We start from the raw sequence: 15803 nt of genomic DNA on the forward strand, positions 1-15803 counted from the left end.
TGAAAGGAGGGGATCTGGAGGCACAGTCCCAGGCCTGTCACCTCAAATGATCTGCTGCCCTTTGAAAGACCTTTAACTCTCTGAGCCTCACTTTCTAAGGACTAGTAGAACTAGTTAATTCCCAAGACCCTACCCAGTTCCACCAATCTAAAGTCTTATCATTAATTCCATGGTCTCCTGTCTTTTTTAATCCAATGAACATACTAAAAACCAGTCTTCACTAAATATTTAATGTGACTATCTTTTGCTAAAATAAGGAAAAGCAAAGATGGCTAGAGGCCATGGCAATGAGCAACATTTACTGCATCTGATTGCTGATCGCCTGCCATGGTTTCTTTTTTCTTTTTCTGTTTTCTGTTGAGGAGTTGCAGCAGTGATTTCTAAAGATGTAGGACCCAAAGGGTAAGTGATCCTCAAGGGGGCTGAACAAGGAGCTCTGTAGCCATGTCCCTGGATACCTTCTCAGTATCAGAGGACTGAGGATCCTACAGTGAACAACCCTTCCAATAGTGGCCACCTAAATGACGTTTGGAGGAAGAGAAACTCCTACACATTAAGCAGTGTGTGTGTGTGTGTGTGTGTGTGTGTGTGTGTGTGTGTGCGCGCGCACGCACGCACGCAAGCGCGTGCAAATGTGCACCTCCCTGGGAAGGTAATAGGATAAATGTTCTTTAATCATTGCACTAAAATAGGACTTACCATCCCATGTGTTTATTCTTCTGGAACAGGGCTCTCCAATAGAAATGTAATGCAAGTCACACATATAAGTTTAAATATTCTAGTAGTCACACACAAAGGTAAAAAAAAACAGATTAAATTAATTTTAGTAAATATAGTAGGGGGATTGAATCTAGGAGTATTTTAATCCAAGTTACATTCTAGCCCGTTTTTCATTTTTAAATTTTGAAACAGGGTCTCACTAAGTTTCTGAGACTGGCCTCAAACCTATGTTCCTCCTGTCTCAGCCTTCCAAATACTGGGATTACAGGCATGCAGAACCACACCTGAGTTAGCAAAATATTTTAAAACTGAACATGCCCCACATATTATCATTTCAATATGCAATCGACATAAAATATTACTAATACAATACAGAACTTTGTCTTTTTTTTTTTTTTTTTTGTCTCCAAAATCCAGGTTAGCAGCTGCTGTCAGAGCTGCTAGAGGTGACTCTATAGTATCTGGAGCTTCCTCATCACAGCTCTCCTAGAGCCACGTTGCAACTGCCTGCTTTGTGGTCTGCATAATCCACCAGACTGGAAGCCCCTGGAGGGCAGGGACGATGGCCTTAACTAGCGTTTTCAGACCCCAGCCCAGGGCTTAATATGGATCTAATAGGCCTTCAATAAACATCTGACAAGGGCAAAAGAAAAGTAGGAATACAGGGTCACATACATAACCAGAATAGGAAGGCTCAGCTTGAAGCTAGGCCCAACCAATGATAAAAAACCACCATTATTTTTCTCTCCCCATGCGCCTTCTAAACTTCAGGCACATATGAAAAGAGCCTGGTCTTTGGTGCCAAACAGACTTGGGTTCAAATTCCAACTGGATGACCAGTGATAGGAAGCTCACTGCTGAGGTTATTAGAGTGGTTGGGTTACTTTACCTCTTTTAGTTTTAATTTCTTTCTTTCTTTTCTTCTTTTTTTTATTTTTTTCAGTACTGGGGATGGAAGCCAGGGGCATTCTACCTCTGAGCTATATCCTTAGCCCTATTTTTTTATTCTTTATTTTTAAACAGGGTCTCACTGAGTTGCAAAGGGCCTCACTAAGTAGCTGAGGCTGGCCCCGAACCCAGATCCTACTGTCTCAGCCTCCCAAATGCTGTAGCTTTAATTTCTTTATTTAAAAAATAGAGATAATAATATTTTCCTCAAGGGAAACTATGAAAAATGGCATGAAACCGGGCATGGTGGCACACGCTTGTAATCCCCCCGCTTGGGAGGTGGAGACAGAAGAATCGCGCGGGTTTGAAGCCAGCCACGCTGGCGAAGAAGAAGAAGAAGAAGAAGGAGGAGGAGGAGGAGGAGGAGGAGGAGGAGGAGGAGGAGGAGGAGGAGGAGGAGGAGAAGGAGGAGAAGAAGGAGAAGAAGGAGAAGAAGGAGAAGAAGAAGGAGTGGTGGAGGGAGGAGAAGAAGAAGAAGGAGAAGAAGGAGAAGAAGAAGAAGAAGAAGAAGAAGAAGAAGAAGAAGAAGAAGAAGAAGAAGAAGAAGAAGAAGAAGAAAGAAAGAAAATGACATGAAATTATACGACAAGCGCAGTATTTTGCAAACATTAGGCCTTCTATACATATTGCTTTCGTTTCCCTGTCTAATAAAATAGAAATAAATAATTCTTATCTAGCTAAGGTTTAATCATGAAGTGGCTTCAACCCTATCCAGAAAGGGGGACAGAACACAAAGCAAACCAAAATTTGAGAAAGGGAACCAACTCCCACCATCTGCCTCATTGTGTATTCATGTGTGTGTGTGTGTGTGTGTGTGTGTGTGTGTGTGTGTGTGTTGCTGGGATTGAACTCAGGGGCATTCTACCCTCACCCCTATATTTTATTCTTTGTTTTGAAACCGGGCCTCACTAAGTTGCAGAGGGCCTCACTAAGTTAATTGTGTGTTCTTTTAAAACCTCCACAAAATGCAGACCCAGCCAAGATAGCCCATGCATCACAAGGAAGCTAGAGACCCCCTTGCTTTGCCTGTAGGTAGAGGCATACCGCACTCTCTTCCATCTGCTTCGGGAATTCTGGCATGTAAACTTCTGGCTCCAAGTCCAGTAGAATCTACCTTTGCTACTCTCGGAGCCATAGCAGCTAGAGACTCTCAGGCCTATCCCTGGCACAGCAGCTCAGTTAAAAAAAAGAGCCAGTAAATGCTCAGAGATTCAGACATATATAGCCCTTCACAGGTGGAATCCCCAGCCCATCCTGGACTTCCATCCTCAGAGACGGGAACATCTCTTCTAATCCAATAACCTCACATAAGTTTAGGGAGCAGAACAGAGGAGTGGAAGCTGCTATTGTTTGGATCAGAAACTACTGATCTAAATATAAAAATTCTCCTCAGAGTATTCCCTACACTCACCCCTTGACATACCTTTCTGAGTTTTCCCTCTCCATACTTTTGCTGACCACTCCCTGCTGGCTGGGCCTTCCTCCTATGCTGTCACCTCTACTTCACTGACAGGAAGGCTTTTCCTTCTCATTTCTACCACCACCATGTGTGCATGCACACCACACACACACCACACATGATCATCCCAAGCTCACACACATATTCACTACTGCCTCCACTTACTAGATATACATACGTTTACACACACACACACACACACACACACACACACACACACACACAGAGTCATTATATACATCGTCCCCCACCTGAGACATATATACCCCATAATCATGGCACACACCCTCCAATTACCCCACACACACACAAACAGAATAGTAACCCACCTCAGAACACTTTCTCCCGAGTTCTGAAGAATTATCTTTGTCACTGTGATTAGAGTCATTAATTCCAAACATCTCTTATCTCCCTACTTGACTACAAGTTCCTTCAAAACAGACTCTTTTTTATTTCTATAACCTGTCTAGTGCTTAGTACATGGTTGGGGCTTAATAAATATTTCTGAATGAATAGCCAGTCAATCCATATGTGTCTATAGCACCAAAGAAAGTGACTAGGGAGACCCGATCCTTGGGGGTAGGGGCTCTTTGGTGGCTGGTCCTGCCTGCTCCTGTTCCACTGCCTCGGTCTCATTCCAAGGGAAATATTTGTTCTGCAAGCAAACAAAATGTGAATATGTTCTAATCTGTTGCAAAGATACACAGAGCCGCCTTCAGCCTGATGCTTAGATCTTTGAGGGTACTTCAAAGAACTGTGAAAATAGAATGTCCACAGTGGGGCAGGACAAATGAGGCTCATTCCTTCCCAGAGAGAAAGGCAAATGAAGGCTAGATGGCAAGTTTCCCCTTGAATATTTGTAAATAATCCCTGCTGTGGGCTTGCCAGGACCCCCACACCCACAGGCTTCCCTTCTCTATTATTCTACATGCCCAGAGGGGCTGAACTCATGATTTGAAAATACACAGGCACACACTCACACCAGAAATCCTGCTCCACATGCACACTGAACCAACCAGGGAGAAGTTCAGCTCCCAGAGATGTGTGTGTTGAACCTGCAGACACTCATTGTCTCCCACGCAACTGTCACAGATCCTGTGTGCCCACACCTTTAAAGAAAAACATGCAGAAGCCAGGCATGGTGGCACACACTTGTAATCCCAGCATTCAGGAGGCTGAGACCCGGAGGATCGCGATTCGCGGACAGCCTCATCTACGTAGTGAGGCCCTGTTTCAAAATAAAGAATAAAAAATAGGTCAGGGGGTGTAGCTGGGAGGTCGAATGTCCCTGGGTCCATTCCCAGACCCGCAAACAAACAAACAAAAACAAAAACATGCAGAATGGAAGAGAGAGAAAATAATTCTAGTCATAGAAAATTAGGAAGAAACTTTTGTTTTTGTTTTCTACTCTGGAATTCATAGAAGTTCAGAACCTTCTATAATAAACTGTCATGGGATACACTTGCTTCCAACTTTGGCCTCAGGTTTGATTGCAGGGTGTCTGAGATTCAAGAGGAATGCAATGTTTCTGTGTGCCTGTAGCTCAGCCCTGGCCCTCCCTATAGGCTGGGGTAAAAAACACACATACACACAGACAATGTCAAACTAGCCATTATGGAAAGCCAATGTGGGCAAATTAAACCACTTATTAAGAGCCTAAAGAGAGGGGGTTTAAGATCCCTGCAGTGGATTCTGAAAACAAAATCCAGGACTCTCCGTTCATTTCCACCTTTTGTAAGTCTGAGTTTTCTGCCTTGAGCTATCCTGAAGTCAAGCACACCTATTTAGAATTCTAGATTAGGAACGAGCCTTGGGAGCTGGGGGTACAGTTCAGTGGTAGAGCATTTGCCTAACTGCTGTGCCACTTACTGACACTTCGTTTGTGTTTGAATCCTCTCATCAAACTGCAGGTGAGAAACATTAATGTCCTCATTGCCGTATTTTGTAAATGGGACATCTGAGACTCAGGGAGGTCAAACAACTTTCCTAATATGGCCAAGCAAGGATGAGAATTTTATTTTGTTGGCCCCAAATCTCCTGCTATCCTGGAGAACTCCTTCAGCAAAAAATTTTGCCTGCCTGGAACTTCATGAATAATATTCTTACTAATTTGTTATTCAAAGTCACTGCTATTCTCCACCTCATTAGGTCTCCTTTTTTTTTTTTTATCATGTGTGATCTAAAAACAATACAATACTAACCTAGTCTATTTAAAAGGCCTTTTGGAAACCTCTGTTTTCTTTGAAAATATATTGTTTCTTAGGTTTCTCCATTACAACGTGGAATTGCAAGACTTCTAATGTGTTTACCACATTCCTGTGCTGAGTGTTATCCTCTCCCTGGAGCCAGATTGACAGTCTCTCTTGCATCCCTCTCTTTGGCTGACAGCTGTCATTCACAAAGGCAAGGGGATAATCTAATCCTCATCTGAAACAGGCAAGTGTTTGGTCAGATTGCCTAAAACCCTGCATATTCTAAAAGACACAGGGTGGGGGGGATTCATTGTAGCAAATTGGGAAAATACTAGAAAAAACAAGTAAATGATGCTATAGCCAAAGAAGGCATGTTAGGCAAATCTTGAATGGGGAGTTTATGAAGATTCCTGGAGGTATGCCTATGATATAATGAAAGGCAAACATTCAAAGCTATATATTAAAAAATATCTCCTTTATGTAAAGCAGCAAAAAAAGACAGGAAAGAAATATGTTTAAATTTTAATAGCATTCATGTCTAGGATGATGAATGCTTGCTAGTTTATTTTTAATCATTATTTTAAATTTTTCTAATTGTACACAATGGGTATAAAATGATTTTGTATTTTGATGTTTTAGCTTGTTTTAAACTCCCTAGTTGGGTGAATTATTAAGGCCTTGATTTTAAAAAAAATTAACAAAAGCAATCAATTTTAGAGAACTGCGAAAAAAAAAAAAACCTGATTGCTAAATATCTGAAACTTCTCTGATTGGAATTAGGCCATAAATTTGATTTTTTAAAAGTATCATGACAGATAGCCATGCCTGCCAGTTGAAAGAACAATTTTTACTTCCCACACCACTCCCTTACTAGTAATGTACCAGGTCTTGCAAAATAACAAATGCAACAGCCTGCAGGATTCTGTTACTGTCTACAGTGGACTTGGATCTGGGCTCTAGCTCTAAAAGGCTTGGATGGATCTCTACCATTCATGATCAGCTCTGATGAAGGAGGACTCTGTGGGGTGGAGGAAGGGTCAGGGGAAGAGAGCAAATCTGAGCCTCCTCTGCTCTGGCTCACCCTCCCACTGCTGGTGAGGAGCTTAGTTAATTACTCACTGAAGGAATTTAAAGCTTTGTTCTCTCTCCCAGCTAGCAGCAGCAGAAGGACATGCTGGGTTGATTCCAATCATTCTGAGGCACTCATGGTGCCTGTAGCCCACAGATGCCCCCCCCCCCTTCTTCCTGTGGCCCTAGTCCTTTTCTCTGTACTTTGAGATGGTTTGGGCCAGGACAAGAAGGCATCTGAAGAAAGCTTTTTTTGGTCCCCCTATCTCTTCATCCAGGTTTTGTGTTATCTTTTTCTCAATCTTTGCTCAGATGGACTTCAACTCATTCTTCAAACTTATCAGATTTGTCTTTCTCAAATTTCCCCTTTTGTTATTACCCTACTCTAAAACTGTGGCTCCCTCTTGTTGAAGGAATCACACCTCACTTCCACAGATCTCCAATAAGCAGTCCTACACAACTCCCTCCAGAATTAGCCTCCCCCAACCCTGTCACACCTACCCAGCCCCCAGCCGCCAGCCCAGCCCTCCCTGACCCACAGCCTGCACCTCGGTGGCCCTTAGAAGTGCCATCAGTTGAAAGGAAATATTTCTTCACTAAAACAGAAAAAAAGATACATCCTTTCAATGTTAAGATTTTCCAATCAAATTTTGTTAAACCTTTGGCACCAGCAGCTCTGCCTATCTCTTGTGAGAACCCACAGATGGCAAAGCGAAGGAATCAGTCCCCGGTGAATAATCACAGGAAAGCCTCAGGGACAGCCCCTCACGTGTCTTTCCACAGCTTGTTTATTTCACAGACACGTGCTCACGGTTGTGGCTTAATAGGTACACATGAAGCAAATGCCCATTTTCTACCAATAAAAGTGAAGTGTCCTTGATTTATGTAATAGGATTATAAACCACATGCTTTTGTCATAGCCTTTAAAAAAAGTACGGTGTCATGATTACTGTGAGCCAAGACACTCTGATAACTTTGCAGACAATTGTGTCAGACAAGTTACACCCAACATGCTGTGCATTCATGCTCGTCTCTGCCTTTATCATTACCATCCTGCCTATGATCTCTATGCCCCCTTCTTTGCCAAAGAATACTTCTACATTCTGCAAGACCCCATCCTCCTTGGAGACTTTCTGTCCTTTGCACCAAGAACTCTTTTAGTTTCATTGATCAATGAAGAGGGAGACACAACATCAGAGAAAAGTAGCTATGCCGGGCTTGATGGCACACGCTTGTATTCCCTGCGCTTGGGAGATGGAGACAGGAGGATCTCGCAGTTTCGAAGCCAGCCACGCTGGCTTAAGAGACCCTGTTTCTAAATTTAAAAAAAAAATAGATAAAATAGGTCTGGGAGTGTAGCCCAGAGTTAGAATAGAAGGGTTCCATCCCCAGTACCACCTAGAGAGAGAGAGAGAGAGAGAGAGAGAGAGAGAGAGAGAGAGGAAGAGAGAGGAAGATAGGACTAAGTGAAATTTACAAGAGATATCAAATTGAGAAGGAAAGAGTGGGAACTCATTAATATATTCCACAAATATTACTGTGGGTCTTACTGAGAAGGTCAGTGGTGGTCATGAAACATTAGCATCTGGTGACTGAATTCACAAAGAGATGAGGGAACAAGATGTGTTATGTCTACTTTATGCCAGATGCTCTGCTAGATGCTTTTCAAATACTCAATTTATTCCCCTAGGAACTTTAAGTTGGCATTATAATTCCCATTTTACAAATGATAAAACTGAGGCTCAGAGAAACTAAATTATTTGCTCAAATTTGTCCACTTAAACATAATGGGAACCTATCTCCACTGCCCACACCTGCGAGGCATCACACATCTCTGTACACAATAGCTCACTAAATAGTTTAACAGTTCTGTGAGGCAGGAGCTACTGTTCCCATTTCTTAAATAAAAGCCTGGCCAAGTGTGGTGGTGCATGCCTGTAATCCCAGTACTTGGGAGGCTGAGACATGAGGATTGTAGGTTCAAGACCAGCCTTGGAAACTTAGTGAGGCCATTTTCAAAAATAGAAACTGAGATAGGGCTGGAAGTAAACTTGGAGGTAAAATGCCCCTGATTCCAATCCCCAATACCACTAGATAGGTAGATAGATAGATAGATAAATAGATAGATAGATACAGACAGACAGTGATGTGCGTAGAAATAAAATGGCCTACATCAATAAGAATACATAGGCCAGTAAGTAACAGCAGAGTTGGGATATGAATTAGGACTCTGGTTCCAAGTGCATGCTCCGTTGACCACATCCCAGCTGCCATATAGAAGCACAGGTATAATTTAGTAGCTTCAAGAGAAGGTGATGAATCCAGGAAACAGAGAGAGAGAGAGAGAGAGAGAGAGAGAGAGAGAGAGCTTAATCCACTGAAAATATTTGAATAAAGAGCTTCTTCCAGACTTGAATTTATGGCACTATTACCATAATGCCATATGGATTACATACTTACCATTTACCTTTACAAAGTGTATGCATAGTTGTACTTAAAATGTACTCACATTCTAGTTAGGAACGCTTGGGTTGGAATGGGTAAAACATGGATCCTGTAATGAAAAATTACATCTTGTCATTGAAAGCAGTTTAACATACCGGGAGGAAGAGGAAAAGACCATATTTAGTCTTTATGCTCTATCGTGACACAGACAAACCCTGTCAGAGCAGGCCCTGAGGTCAGCTTCCAGGTTCAAGATGAGCATTCCTAAGTAGGAAGGTCCAGATGAAACCCAGATAAATTACAAAGCAATTAGGTTATGGAGCAAGGAGCAACAAGAGTGTGGAAAGATTTCAAAGGTGGTTCAAGTCAGAGGACGTAGGAAATTCTCCCTAACCAAGACGCTACTTGATGAAGAAAATTGCTCTGTGGCCAGGCAGAAAGGAATGCCTCAGAAAGTTCTTTTTCCTTGGTGGCCTGAAGGAGGCCCTCCAGTTCACTGGGGTCTACCCCCTAGGAAACCAGCGACCTGGATGAGGACCAGGCAAGCAGGAATGAGAAAGACACTCTCTTTCTGGATCCCAAAGTCCCCTCCTCCATCTTCCTAGAAAAAAGAAGAAATGGAAAGTGATTCTTTTATCCTTTTCAATGCTGCCTAGCCCCAGTAGGTGAGGTATCCATGTTGGTTGGTGGTTGGGCTCAGGGAACAGGTTGAATGAGACAAGGAGGAAGCAGAACCATTTCTTCCAAATAAGACTGGAATGCCAACACGGAAACAGGAGATTTGGGTATTCTGGTGCAGTATGAATTCCTCTGGGTTTCTAAGGACTAAGATGAGGCTCAAAATCCTATTAAGCGCCATGCAATTCCCAAATGAAAATTGGCATCAGGGCCCAAGTCCTGTTGCTAAGGAAATGAAGTGCTTCCCTGAACACACACCCTAAGCTATTGCAGAGGCCAAGTTACCAGCTCCTCATTCTTCTCCCACCATGTAGGCAGGGCCAAAGCTAAGCATCTATGAAATTAGGTCTACAGAGTCCCACTTGCTTCCTTTCCCAGGTGCAGTATTATACTGTGTCATACATAGTCAACTTTTGAGACCACCTATCAAGTACAAAGTGATGTATTCCAGGCTGGGGGATTCAGACAAGAATCTGACAGCATTCCTACTGGAGGAATTTGTCCCATGGGCAACAAAGATGCACAAAAATTTAGTAGATGCTTTAATCAAGAGCACCACAGAGAATATGATGCTTGAAGCAGTCTTTGTATCTTTTGATTGATTGCTTTTAAGCAAATGAAATGTATTACAAGATTTCAAAATGTGAATGATCATCCCTCTAATGATTGGATCCCTGATGTCCTATCCCCAAAATTTCCATTCTAGCCCTCCTTTAGTCATGTCTCCTCCTAGTCTTAATATCTTCCAGGTTAGCCACACATGAGCAAGAAATTAACAGTCCCTGGACATGCCAGAGGAGGGGAGGAACCAGGGAGCAGAAATACAGAGTAATAAAATCCAATTTGTGTTTTTTAAAGGGCTATAATGCATACACTTAAATATGTTTGTCTAGGCAATGGAGAACACCAAGAAAGATATTCAAGAATCTATTTCTAGCTGGGCATGGTGGTGCACGCTTGTAATCCCAGCATTTGGGAGGGTGAGACAGGAGGACTGCAGTTCATAGATAGCCTCAGCTACTTAGTGAGGTCCTTTGCAACTCAGTGAGACCCTGCTTCAAAATAAAGAATAAAAAATAGGGCTGGGGTTGTAGCTCTGAGGTAGAATGCCCCTGGGTTCCATCCCCAGTACCACACACACAAAAAAAATCTATTTTGGTGTACATGTGGTACTTGGAATTAAACCCAAGAGCATTCTACCTCTGAGCCACACCTCCAGCCCTATTTTATTTTTATTTTGAAACAGGGTCTCACTAGATTATGAGAGTCTTACTACTTGCTGAGGTTATCCTCTAACCTGCGACCCCCCTAGCTCAGTCTCTCAAGTACTGGGATTACAGATGTGTGTCACCAGCTAAAAATCTATTAACAATGTGTGATTTTGGAAGATAGATATAAGCTAGAAGGTGATTTAGGAACTTTGACTTTTTTTCCCTATACCTTTCAATGATGTTGACTTTTTGTCGTGAGGCCCTGTCATTTCTTAAGAGAAATAAGACATTAAATGAATCCTGTGACTACATCCTAAATGAATCAACTAAAATTAACAAGAGAATTTTCATAGCAACATCTCACTAGAATGTTCACAGCAGCCTCATTAAACTTGCTGAAATTGAAAGCTGCTCATATGTCCATTAAGAGTAAAATGAATAGATCGACTTAATATATGCATACAATGGAACACTATATGTTTGAAAAAGAGAATAAATAACACAACTATAAATAAATGACCCTCTCAAGCCTAATGTTGAATAAAAGAAGCCAGATACAATAGTATGTATGGTATTATTCCATTTATATAAAGTATACACACAGGCAAAACTGGCCTAGGATGTTAGAAGCTAAGATGGAGAAAGGAGAGTTTAGTACTTGGTGAGCAAGCTAGGGGCTTCTGAAGGGTAAGGAGAAGAGCTAGTAGTGTTTTGTTTCTTAACCTGGGTACTGCATGCACAAAGATGCTTTTTAAAAATTGTCAAGTCCTATACTCGTGATTTATGTATTATCTTGTATGTGTGTCACACATCAATAAAAAGTAAAAAACACACAGAAGACCAAAACTGAGATGCCTGAGCACCCCTTCACACCACACCATCCTGACAGTCATTCTTGGGAGTCAGATGCTGACCTTCCTGCCTCCTAGACATCCCGTAATGGGACAGCCAGTATGGAGGTGGAGCCAAAGTGTGGTTCCTAATGGCTTCGTGAGCACTGCCTCGAGGTACAGCTCTGGGCAGGGAGGAACAGATGGAGGATATGAGCACCTACACTGCCAAGAAGCCAGGGATGCCCTGGGATGGGATGCTGCTCTCATATTTTGCATATTTTGGCATCATTTGGCTTCTTGATTGAAGAAAGATTAGAGAAGGGAGAGGGGAGAGGAGGGCTTTCAGATGATTCTGGTTTAAATCAAGGCTTCCGTCTGCTCCAGTGCCAAGGGGCACACAGACGGACCATTAGCAAGAAACATAATGGGGGAGGGAGTGTATAATTTTGTCTTTAAATACTGACTGTGGTGGTTAGGTTTCCAGTGGCCACAGATAGGAGATTGAAAGGGTGGGCTGATGTCCCAGATGAGGCCAAATAATCAAATCTGCTGATGGGGCATTTCATCTGGGCCTCAACTACCAGTTGGCCATTGTTGATCTCCTCCCTCTCACACTTAGGCCAAGCAGAACCTTGGCAGTGGTGGGTGCTTACAGACCAAGCCGAGTGCCGAAAGAACCTCCTGCCTTGCCACCCTCTGTCTTGGGGCCATTCTTAAGTAGGCCCATGAGAGAAGCTGTGTTCCAGTGCTCCTGCCAGGCCCTCAGCAGCTCTTCCAGCGGGACAACTGGGAGATGTCAAGGCTCCAGGTGGCCAAGGGCTGAGTTAACTTGCTCTCCTGTTGGAAGTAAAGTCTGAAGATGTCACAGCAAGAGTTAACTCCTGGTCATATGAAACTCACCACTAAGGGCATAAAAGGAAGCAAAAAGAGGACTCTGGCTGGTCAAAATAGATTTTGCCAAGTCTACACATTCAAGTCCCTCCACTTCTGCATTGGAGTGGGCAGCTCAGCACTCACTCAGAACCCATGGGCTCTTTCTCTAAGCCTGCGTTGAGCCCACCTGGTTTGCTGGTTCCTGAGTTGACAGGTTGGAGGCAGAAAATTACTGTGGACATGAGGGGCTGGAGAAGCCAAGTTCTTAACGCACCAAGAAGTTCTGGTTGACAATCTAAGACCGAATCCAAGAAGAAGGACAACTCTTAAGATCAGTTTTTACAGATCCCTCAAAAGCATAGTGGCCTGCAGGTCCTCCATGTGGGACAGGCAGTTTTTCATGGCCAGAAGAGATAGTGCAGGATGCTGGCTCTGTCCCTGTGTGGCCATAACAAAGGTTCCAGGGGACTTGGGAGAGACTACAGGGTCACTGGACCACTGTGAAGAACCTGTCACAGAGCAACAGGAAGCTGTGGGAAGTTTCCAGGTACTTCCACTCAATAGATATTTCATAAGATCTAAGAACTGAGTTAGGAGGAGGCAACATCTATGAGTTCAGGAAATGAACCAGGGGTGGAAAAAACACCTCTAGGCCAACGGGGTCAAGTGAAGAATATGCATTTCACCTGACCTGCTCCTTAACTGAGAAATCTCAGGCATGTTTCTAAATCTCTTATATATAACCTCAGTTTTCATGTCAGCAAAATCGGTATTATCACTACTTTTGAGAAGGATTGGGAAACACTAAAAAGGCACTGTAAGATGGGCATGGTGGAGCGTACCTGTAGTCCCAGTATTGGAGAGACTGAAAGAAAAGGCTCACAGGTTGGAGGTCAGCCTTAGCAATGTAGTGAGGCACTCAGCAACTTAGCAAGACTCTATTTCAAAGTAAAAATAGAGAGGACTGAGGGTATAGCTCAGAGGATACAATTCTCCTGGGCTCAATCCCTAGTATAGAAAGAAAGAAGGAAAGAAAGAAAGAAAGAAAGAAAGAAAGAAAGAAGAAAGAAAGAACGGAGGGAGGATGGAAGGATGGATGGATGGATGGATGGATGGATGGATGGATGGGTGGGTGGATGGATGGATGGATGGATGGATGGATGGATGGAAGGAAGGAAGGATGGATGGGTGGGTGGGTGGGTGAGTGGATGGATGGATGGAAAGAAGGATGGATGGATGGATGGATGGATGGATGGATGGATGGATGGATGGATACGTTATATGTTGAGTGTGTAGCACAGAGCATAGTATGTTGAGGATGCTCAGTAAATACAATTTCCATTCTCTCTCTAAAGTGGCTTTCATAGGGACAAATCCTTGCTTGCCTAGCCCAGGATGATAATTCAGAAGTCTGGCTGGAGTTTCTGGCCCAAGTTCCCAAGGAAGCACTCCCATCTGGAGTGGCAGGTAAGCTGCCAGGCCCCAAGGTAAGATGATAGGGATGACAGAGTAAGAGGTTTAAGGAATGAAGGCTGCACACCCAGGTGTTTCAGAGCTCTGGTTCTGTTCAAGATTTTTATTCAATTCCTGATTCAAGCTCTGGGAAAATTTCCCCACCTCTCTGTGCCTGTTTTCTCATCTGTAAAATGGGGACATCTGGGCATGGTGTTATGTGCCTATAATCCCAGTACTTGGGAGGCTGCAATAGGAAGATTGCAGGTTTGAGGCCAGCCTGAGAAATTTAGTAAAACCATCAACAACTCAGCAAGACCCTTTTTCAAAATAAAAAAGGGCTGGGAGTTAGCTCAGAGGTAGAATATTCCTGGGTTCAATCCCCAGTACCATTAAAATAAATAAAATGGAATGAAATATAATAAAATGAAATGAAGCTTGGGGTGTAGCTCAGAGGTAGAATACCTCTGGATTCAATCTCTAGTACAAAAAGTAATAAAACAAAATGAAGATAATTATGACATCTACCTCACAGGACTTGTTGAGGTCCAAGTGGGATAATATAAGCAAGGCTCTGAAAGAGGGCCTGGGACAGTGAGGTGCTCTTTGAGGGATGACAGTCTTCCCTGGGCACACACCACTTCCACGTGGCTGAGGCGGCTCAGTAAGTGGTTAAGTGGGGGGCTCAGGGAGGAGCTTGCCTGGCACACCCCTCCTTCTACTTTGTGCCAGCTATATGACCTGGAGCAACTTACAATGCTTTCTGTGCCTAAGCGTCTTCTGTGGAGGAAAGCTGGAGGTAATAACAATAGTACCTCCCTCAGAGAGTCCGTGTTGGACTGAGTGTTTAGTGAAGTGTCTAATAATGTCTGATTCATGTTAAGCGCTCAGTACCGCTAGCCATTGCTGTCCCTGGCTCTGAGGAACCCAGGAGGCAATGTGGTCTCTGCTTGTTTAAAGAGACTTTGAATCTATACGATTTTCTTTTCTTCCCTCAGGAAGGGCATTTGTTTCTGAATTTTGGAAAGAAAGACAGAATTCTTTATCTCTTCTTTGAAAACAAAAACAAAAAACATTTCTATACCTGTGTGTGTGTGTGTGTGTGTGTGTGTGTGTGTGTGTGTGTGTGTTACTGAGGATGAAACCCAGGGGCCTTCTACCTCCACCCTACACTCCCAGACCTATTTTATATTTTACTTGGAAATAGGGTCTCACTAAGTTTCTGAGAGGCTCACTAAGTAGCTGAGGCTGGCTTCGAAACTGTGTGATCCTCCTGACTCAGCTTCCCAAGCGCTGGGATTACAAGCGTGCACTACCACTCCCAGCAATTTCTATACCTTTTGGACACTATCTTCCAGTCCCTTCCTCCTAAGGATAAGAATGAGAAGAACCTTGGAGCTGTGTGCCCACTGCCCATACCCCAGGCCCTAGACAGGCCCATATTCACAATAGCATTTCTTTTTTTTTTCCTTTTCTTTCTTTCTTTTTCTTTTTTTTCAGTGCTGGGAATTGAACCCAAGGGCATTCTACCTCCAAGCTACACCCTCAGCCCCATTTTTAAAATTATTTGTTTTGAAACAGGATCTCACTAAGTTGTAGAGGACCTCACTAAGTACCCGAGGCTGGCCTCGAACCTGAGATCCTCCTGTCTCAGCCTCCCAAGTAAGTACTGGGATTACAAGTGTGCACCAGCACAATGGGCATTTCTAACATAGGAACAGAAGACCTGCTCCCAACATGAGGAACCAGGATCATAACGTGGCTACATTTCCCATCATCAGTTTGGTAATCAGCTCAAGGTAAGGTTGCCTGCCTTATATTTTAACTTGCTTTGAAATTTGAGAGGAAACTTTATTTTACTTATTTATTTAATCTATCTTTGTGATACTGGGGAGTGAACCCAGAGGCATTTTACCTCTGAGCT

Source organism: Muscardinus avellanarius, assembly GCF_963383645.1.
Source record: "Muscardinus avellanarius genome assembly, chromosome: 5".
In the NCBI taxonomy this organism is placed as follows: domain Eukaryota; kingdom Metazoa; phylum Chordata; class Mammalia; order Rodentia; family Gliridae; genus Muscardinus; species Muscardinus avellanarius.